Here is a 6,595-nt window from a genome sequence, read left to right as displayed (position 1 = left end):
TGGTTAGCCATGGGGGGCATCTGCACTGACATCTGCACTGCAGGACCTGGCAAGCGACCAACTGTTGAAAATAACCATAGATACTGTGGAGACCATCAAGGATCTGCTACTGCACTACTCCAGATCAGTGAGGCCTAGGATTGTGAAATCACTCCACAGGGATGGTGGGGCCAATGGGATCCTACTTTGCACTGAGAAGAGCCGTCAGCACCGGGAACATGAAGCTGACCACTGCCATTACTACAGCGGTCACAAGAGAGATTAATCAACTTGGGGTTCGTTTTCAACACTCCTCAGCCTCAAGCTCAACCTCAAAGCCAAGTTTAGTCACAGCCATTCATACACAGACACACGACAACTCTACACCGTCAAGCCATACTTAATGTATGTACAACAACAGGTATACAGAGAATCAGCAGTGTTTGTGACGTTGAAACATATAGTCCCCCTGCTGTTTTGAGACTGGACCAGTATCTGCTGAGAGCAATCCCCAGTATAGGTTGAGAACTGACCTTTGCAAGGTAGATGCATTTGCCTGTATGAAACCCAAACTACAACTGAACAAAATGCAGTCCTAGCAGTTGAACTTCACCCCTGGTGATCTCTTGAATAAAACTCTTACAGCATTCTTAGACCAGATCTGTAGTAAAGCACTCCTAATTAACACAGAGCTGATTTCTACACGTGAAGCTCTGGCAGACCACCTGCGAGTCCTAGTCCAGAAACATCTGTCAAGAAGTTCTCAAAGATGCAACAATATCAAAATCAAACTGAGACAACTGGCCAAATCCAGACAGGACAGAATCACTGCTAGCATACTGACAGAGGCCATCTACCGCCACTTTGTCCACATAGTTCCTTCAAATCAGATCAGGAGATGTACATGTACAGTTGAAGTCGGAAATGTACATACACTTAGGTTGGAGTCATTAAAACTCATTTTTCAACCACTCCGCAAATGTCTTGTTAACAAACTATAGTTTTGGCAAGTCGGTTAGTTTGTGCATGGCTTCTTATGGATCAAATCCAATTATCGGGATCAATTTGACAACATCTGGTGAAATGGCAGAGCGCCAAATTCAAACTAAATTATTAGAAATATTTAACTTTCATACAATCACAAGTGCAATACAGCAAAATAAAGCTTAACTTCTTGTTAATCCAGCCATAGTGTCAGATTTCAAAAAGGCTTTACAGCGAAAGCAAACAATGCCATTATCTGAGGACAGCACCCCATCAAACAAACACATGACAATCATATTTCAACCCACCAGGCGCAACACAAAACTCAGAAATAACGATATAATTCATGCCTTACCTTTGAGGATCTTCTTCTGTTGGCACTCCAATATGTCCCATAAACATCACAAATGGTGCTTTTGTTAGATTAATTCCGTCGTTATATCCCCAAAATGTAAATTTATTTGGTGCGTTTAATTCAGAAAAACACCGGTTACAACTCGCCCAACATGACTACAAAGTATCTAATAAATTACCTGTAATCTTGGTCCAAACATTTCAAACAACTTTCCTAATCCAACTTTAGGTATTTTAAAATGTAAATAATCAATCAAATTTAAGACGGGATAAACTGTGTTCAATAGCGGATAAAATGAAAGTGGAGTGAGCTCCTGGTCACACACCACAAACAAAACAGTCCACTTGGCTATACACCCAGAAAGGAAAGGGCAACTTCTGCATTACTCAAAAGAAAAACATCAACCAATTTCTAAAGATCCACATCTAGTGGATCCACATCTAGTGGAAGCCATAGGAACTGCAAGCATATTTCTATTAAAACAGGCTTGCCATAGAAAACTAATGGAAAACAGATTGACCTGTCTGTTATACTCACAGACATTACTCAAACAGTTTTAGAAACTTCAGAGTGTTTTCTATCCAAATCTACTAATGATATGCATATCCCAGCTTCTGGGCCTGAGTAGCAGGCAGTTTACTTTGGGCACGCTTTTCATCCGGACGAGAAAATACTGCCCCCTATCCCAGAGAGGGTTAGGACATCTACTTTGTGCATGGCACAAGTAATTTTTCCAACAATTGTTTACAGACAGATTATTTCACTGTATTACAATTCCAGTGGGTCACAAGTTTACATACACTAAGTTGACTGTGCCTTTAAACAGCTTGGAAAATTCTAGACAATTATGTCATGGCTTTAGAAACTTCTGATACGCTAATTGACATCATTTGAGTCAATTGGAGGTGTACCTGTGGATGTATTTCAAGGCCAACCTTCAAACTCAATGCCTCTTTGCTTGACATCATGGGAAAATCAAAAGTAATCAGTCAAGACCTCAGAAAAAAATTGTGGACCCCCACAAGTCTGGTTCATCCTTGGGAGCAATTTCCAAACGCATGAAGGTACCACGTTCATCTGTACAAACACGCGTTCTGTGGTGCGAAAAGTGCAAATCAATCCCAGAACAACAGCAAAGGATCTTGTGAAGATGCTGGAGGAAACAGGTACAAAAGTATTTATATCCACAGTAAAACAAGTCCTATATCGACATAACCTGAAAGGTCGCTAAGCAAGGAAGAAGCCACTGCTCCAAAACCGCCATAAAAAAGCCAGACTACGGTTTGTAACTGCACATGGGGACAAAGATCGTACTTTTTGGAGAAATGTCCTCTGGTCTAATGAAACAAAAATAGAACTGTTTGGCCATAATGACCACCGTTATGTTTGGAGGAAAAAGGGGGAGGCTTGCAAGCCGAAGAATATCATCCCAACCATGAAGCACAGGGGTGGCAGCATCATGTTGTGGGGGTGCTTTGCTGCAGGAGGGACTGGTGCACTTCACAAAATAGATGGCATCATGAGCAATATTATGTGGATATATTGAAGCAACATCTCAATACATCAGTCAGGACGTTAATTGGTCACAAATGGGTCTTCCAAATGGACAATGACCCCAAGCATACTTCCAAAGTTGTGGCAAAATGGCTCAAGGACAACAAAGTGAAGGTATTGGAGTGGCCATCACAAAGACCTGACCTCAATTCTATAGAAAATTTCTGGGCAGAACTGAAAAAGCCTGTGCGAGCAAGGAGTCCTACAAACCTGACTCAATTACACCAGCTCTGTCAGGAGGAATGGAACAAAATTCACCCAACTTATTGTGAGAAGCTTGTGGAAGGCTACCCAAAACATTTGACCCAAGTTAAACAATTAAGGCAATGCTACCAAATACTAAGCTGAAATAATAATTCTCTCCACTATTATTCTGACATTTCACATTCTTAAAATAAAGTGGTGATCCTAACTGACCTAAGACAGGGAATTTTTGCTAGGATTAAATGTCAGGAATTTTGAAAACTGAGTTTAAATGTATTTGGCTAAGGTGTATGTAAACGTCCGACTTCAACTGTACGTAAATGTTTCAGAGATGCTAACCCAAAAGCAGCTGGATCATTGGAGCCAGTCTGAACTCTTCTGCTGTGTCTGACACTTTGGGAAGAGCTCTGAGCAACACCCATTATTCCTTCTCACCAGCCCTACCTATTGTCCCCATGGAAACGCAATAACAAGTCTGAGCTGTCTAGACAAAATCCACCTGCTCAAAAGAAGGAAAAATCAAGGATATGGAAGTCACCTTTCATTGAGGTTTGTTATTTCCGCACACTATTATTGATAATCAATGCTTGATTATTTATTGTAAGTCATTCTTCCCACTGGGCACAGATGTCATTTGAACGTCTAGTTTTGATTTACATTTGGTTGAGTTGCCAACTAACATGGATTCAACGTGAAAACAAAGAAATTCACAGCGCATTGAATTAAGGTCAAAAGTGGGGTTAAAAAAAAATACAAAATTCCCTTACATTGATTACTTTTTACAAATCCCATCAGTTTTCCATGTTGATTCAACATCACCACATTCAATTGTTTGGTTATCGCTGCCCAGTGTCAGCGATTGTTCGGTTATCGCTGCCCAGTGTCAGTGATTGGGTGCAGAGTGAAAGCGGAGTCAGGCACAGGACACAGGTATGGAGTAATCAAACTGAGTTTGCTCAAAGAATAAAGCAAAATTCCAAAATGGAACAGACAACAAAACTATAACACAACCACTAACGACATAAACAATCACAGACGGAACAGAAATGTATGTCAGATGGTAAAATAGGGAATGTAATGAGGGAATGTAAAACAGGTGTGTGTGTAATCAGACAAAACAAAACGAAACAGAAAAATGGATCGGTAGTGACTAGAAAGCCGGTGACGTCGACCGCCGAACACCACCCGAACAAGGAGAAGGGCCGACTTCGGCGGAAGTCGTGACACCCAGTGTCTTACCTTTGTTATACAGGCAAAGCAGCAATGCTGAGGATAAACAGGCTGCAGACATCTACTGCTCTTTCTGTTACAACCAGACAGGTCAGATGGTTAAACCTTTTTAGGGATCTTTATGGAACTGTTGAGTTCCTGTTGTCAAGTAAATGCAAAGTGACAGAGATTGGATTCATGTCTCTCTAAGGATGTGTCACAAATGGCACCCTATTCAATATATAGTGCATTGCTTTTGACCACAGCCCTTTGGACCATTTGAGGCGCAGGCTAAGGTTAGCCTACATCTAGACGGCTCCTTCTGGAAACCCTTGACTCTTGAACATTCCTTAGCTAGGAAAACGAGTAGAAACTCTATAAATAGAAAATGCAGTTGTGTAAAGTTAGTGTACAGTTTATTGTAGCATTAACGGGTCCACTCATTAGCTAGGTAACTAACTAGAAGAACGAGGATATGGTAGCTCAAGTTGAACCGGCGAACAAAGTTTTATTGCCCTTGGAGTACAGGCTAACAGAGGGGTAGGAGGGAAGCCCCCCCAAATTTTAAAATAAAATAAATCATCTGGCTCACTCTAACCTGGTAGAACTCAGAGGATTGGTTATCATTGTCCATTCAATCAACCCACAAAACTAGTGTCGTATCAGAGGTAACTGAACCAGGGGCGACTCCCCCCCCCCATACTATCCCAATAAGCCCACCTCCCCACATAATAGACCTAGAGGGTTGTTACGATATTCTTCTCTGTGTAAATTATAACAATTTATTTTTCAGGTGGGGTTGGAGATGGAGACACCAAAGAAGGTGGGTGTCTGCTGGGATGTGGCAGAAGGGTGTGGCAGTCAATACCGTATACCCACTTGCAGTGTGCTATTGATGAGGACAATTACAGTGATATCAAAACAAACTGCACTGAATGACCAGAATTTACAGACCTTGAATTGAACTCATAATCAAAATAAAGTATGTATCTGATGTGATCCCCTCTAGGTATATTTTCAGATAGTTTTATTTCATTTTATGTATAGCTCAGTTGTTAACATGTCATGGAATACCTGATAACTGCAGCCTTGTGGTACAGCAGTTTCTTCAGCTAACTTTAACACTTTCGCTTGGAGGACATCTGTGGTTTTGAGCTGCGTTTATGACCAGGGTTTGTTTCCTGTATGGATACAGATAACGATTGATGTTTCTCTTTCTATCGTCTCAAGATCTGTGTGCTTTATTTTGAGTCAGAAAGAGTTCATATCTTGATGTTGTAAAACATTGAATAAAAATGTAAGGACCGACGCCGGACTGGAGAAGCAGGTACAGGGAGTCAAACATTGTTTCAGGAACGGACATGGAACACGACAGGAACAGCGTCAGCACACAGGAAAACAAGGACATAAGACCAACAATCCCGAAGCAGGGAACAGAGATAGGAAACATACAAATATAGGGAAGGAAATTACACAAGTAATTGAGTTCACGTGAGCCCAATGAGCGCTGATGCGCGTGACGGGGAAAGGCAGGTGTGCGTACTGAAGGTGGCTTGAGTGGTGTAAGACTGGTGCCTTCGAGCGCCAGAGGACGAACGGGAGCAGGTCGTGACAGTACCCCACCCTCCACACAGCGCCACCCAGCGTCCAACCTGGGTGAACCGGTCGAGAAAGGGGGAGCAGGGGTGACAACAACAAAAAACATACTGGGGTTGTGGTAGGCCTAATCGTGGGCCAGAACCTGGTTTTGTTTTGGTCTGTGCCTGTGGAGATCTTGGTCAAAATCAAAATAAATCACTCTACTTAAGTTTTCGTCTACAAATAATGAAAATGCATTAAATAAAACCAATTTGTATTTGTAAATCAATTGTAGTGGCTAACAGCCTTGGGTTAAACTCCTAAAATATAGGCATATTGCTATCTGCAGCTGAGGTGGGCAGGCCCTGCCTTTCATAAAGTAAACACAACTTTGAACATTGGGTTGCAAAAGATAATGATTACTGAATGTTGCTGAGTGATCTGATTCAGAGTAGGCCTATTTACAGTACTGATTAGCATTGAATGCATCAGTATTGTATTGCTTTGCATTGTGGTTGAAGACTCACTGAACACAGTAAATCATCCCCCTACAGACAAACAACTTAACCCTGAGTTCTGGCCTGTGTACAGCCATATTACATAAAAAAACAGAAGCAGGAAGAGAGTTACAAACATTGATATCTATAAACATCAGAATGTAGAGTCAGTGTCTTTTGTGCCTTGATCCTTGACACATACATTTGTGCATGCATAGCCTAACCACATGAAAAA

General features: G+C 41.5%; 1 long non-coding RNA gene across 1 annotated transcript; it reads left to right on the top strand.

Moving 5' to 3' along the window:
* The first annotated feature begins 3,513 nt into the window (after positions 1-3,513).
* LOC109888827 (uncharacterized) lies at positions 3,514-6,092 on the top strand. Its single transcript, XR_002255212.2, has 2 exons — positions 3,514-3,625; positions 5,079-6,092. It is a non-coding gene; the product is annotated as an uncharacterized LOC109888827 (long non-coding RNA).
* The last annotated feature ends 503 nt before the right edge of the window (positions 6,093-6,595 follow it).

Source organism: Oncorhynchus kisutch, linkage group LG4 (assembly GCF_002021735.2).
Source record: "Oncorhynchus kisutch isolate 150728-3 linkage group LG4, Okis_V2, whole genome shotgun sequence".
Taxonomy (NCBI): domain Eukaryota; kingdom Metazoa; phylum Chordata; class Actinopteri; order Salmoniformes; family Salmonidae; genus Oncorhynchus; species Oncorhynchus kisutch.
The sequence above is the reverse complement of the archived record's forward strand: the minus strand, read 5'-3'. Positions and strand labels throughout refer to the sequence as shown.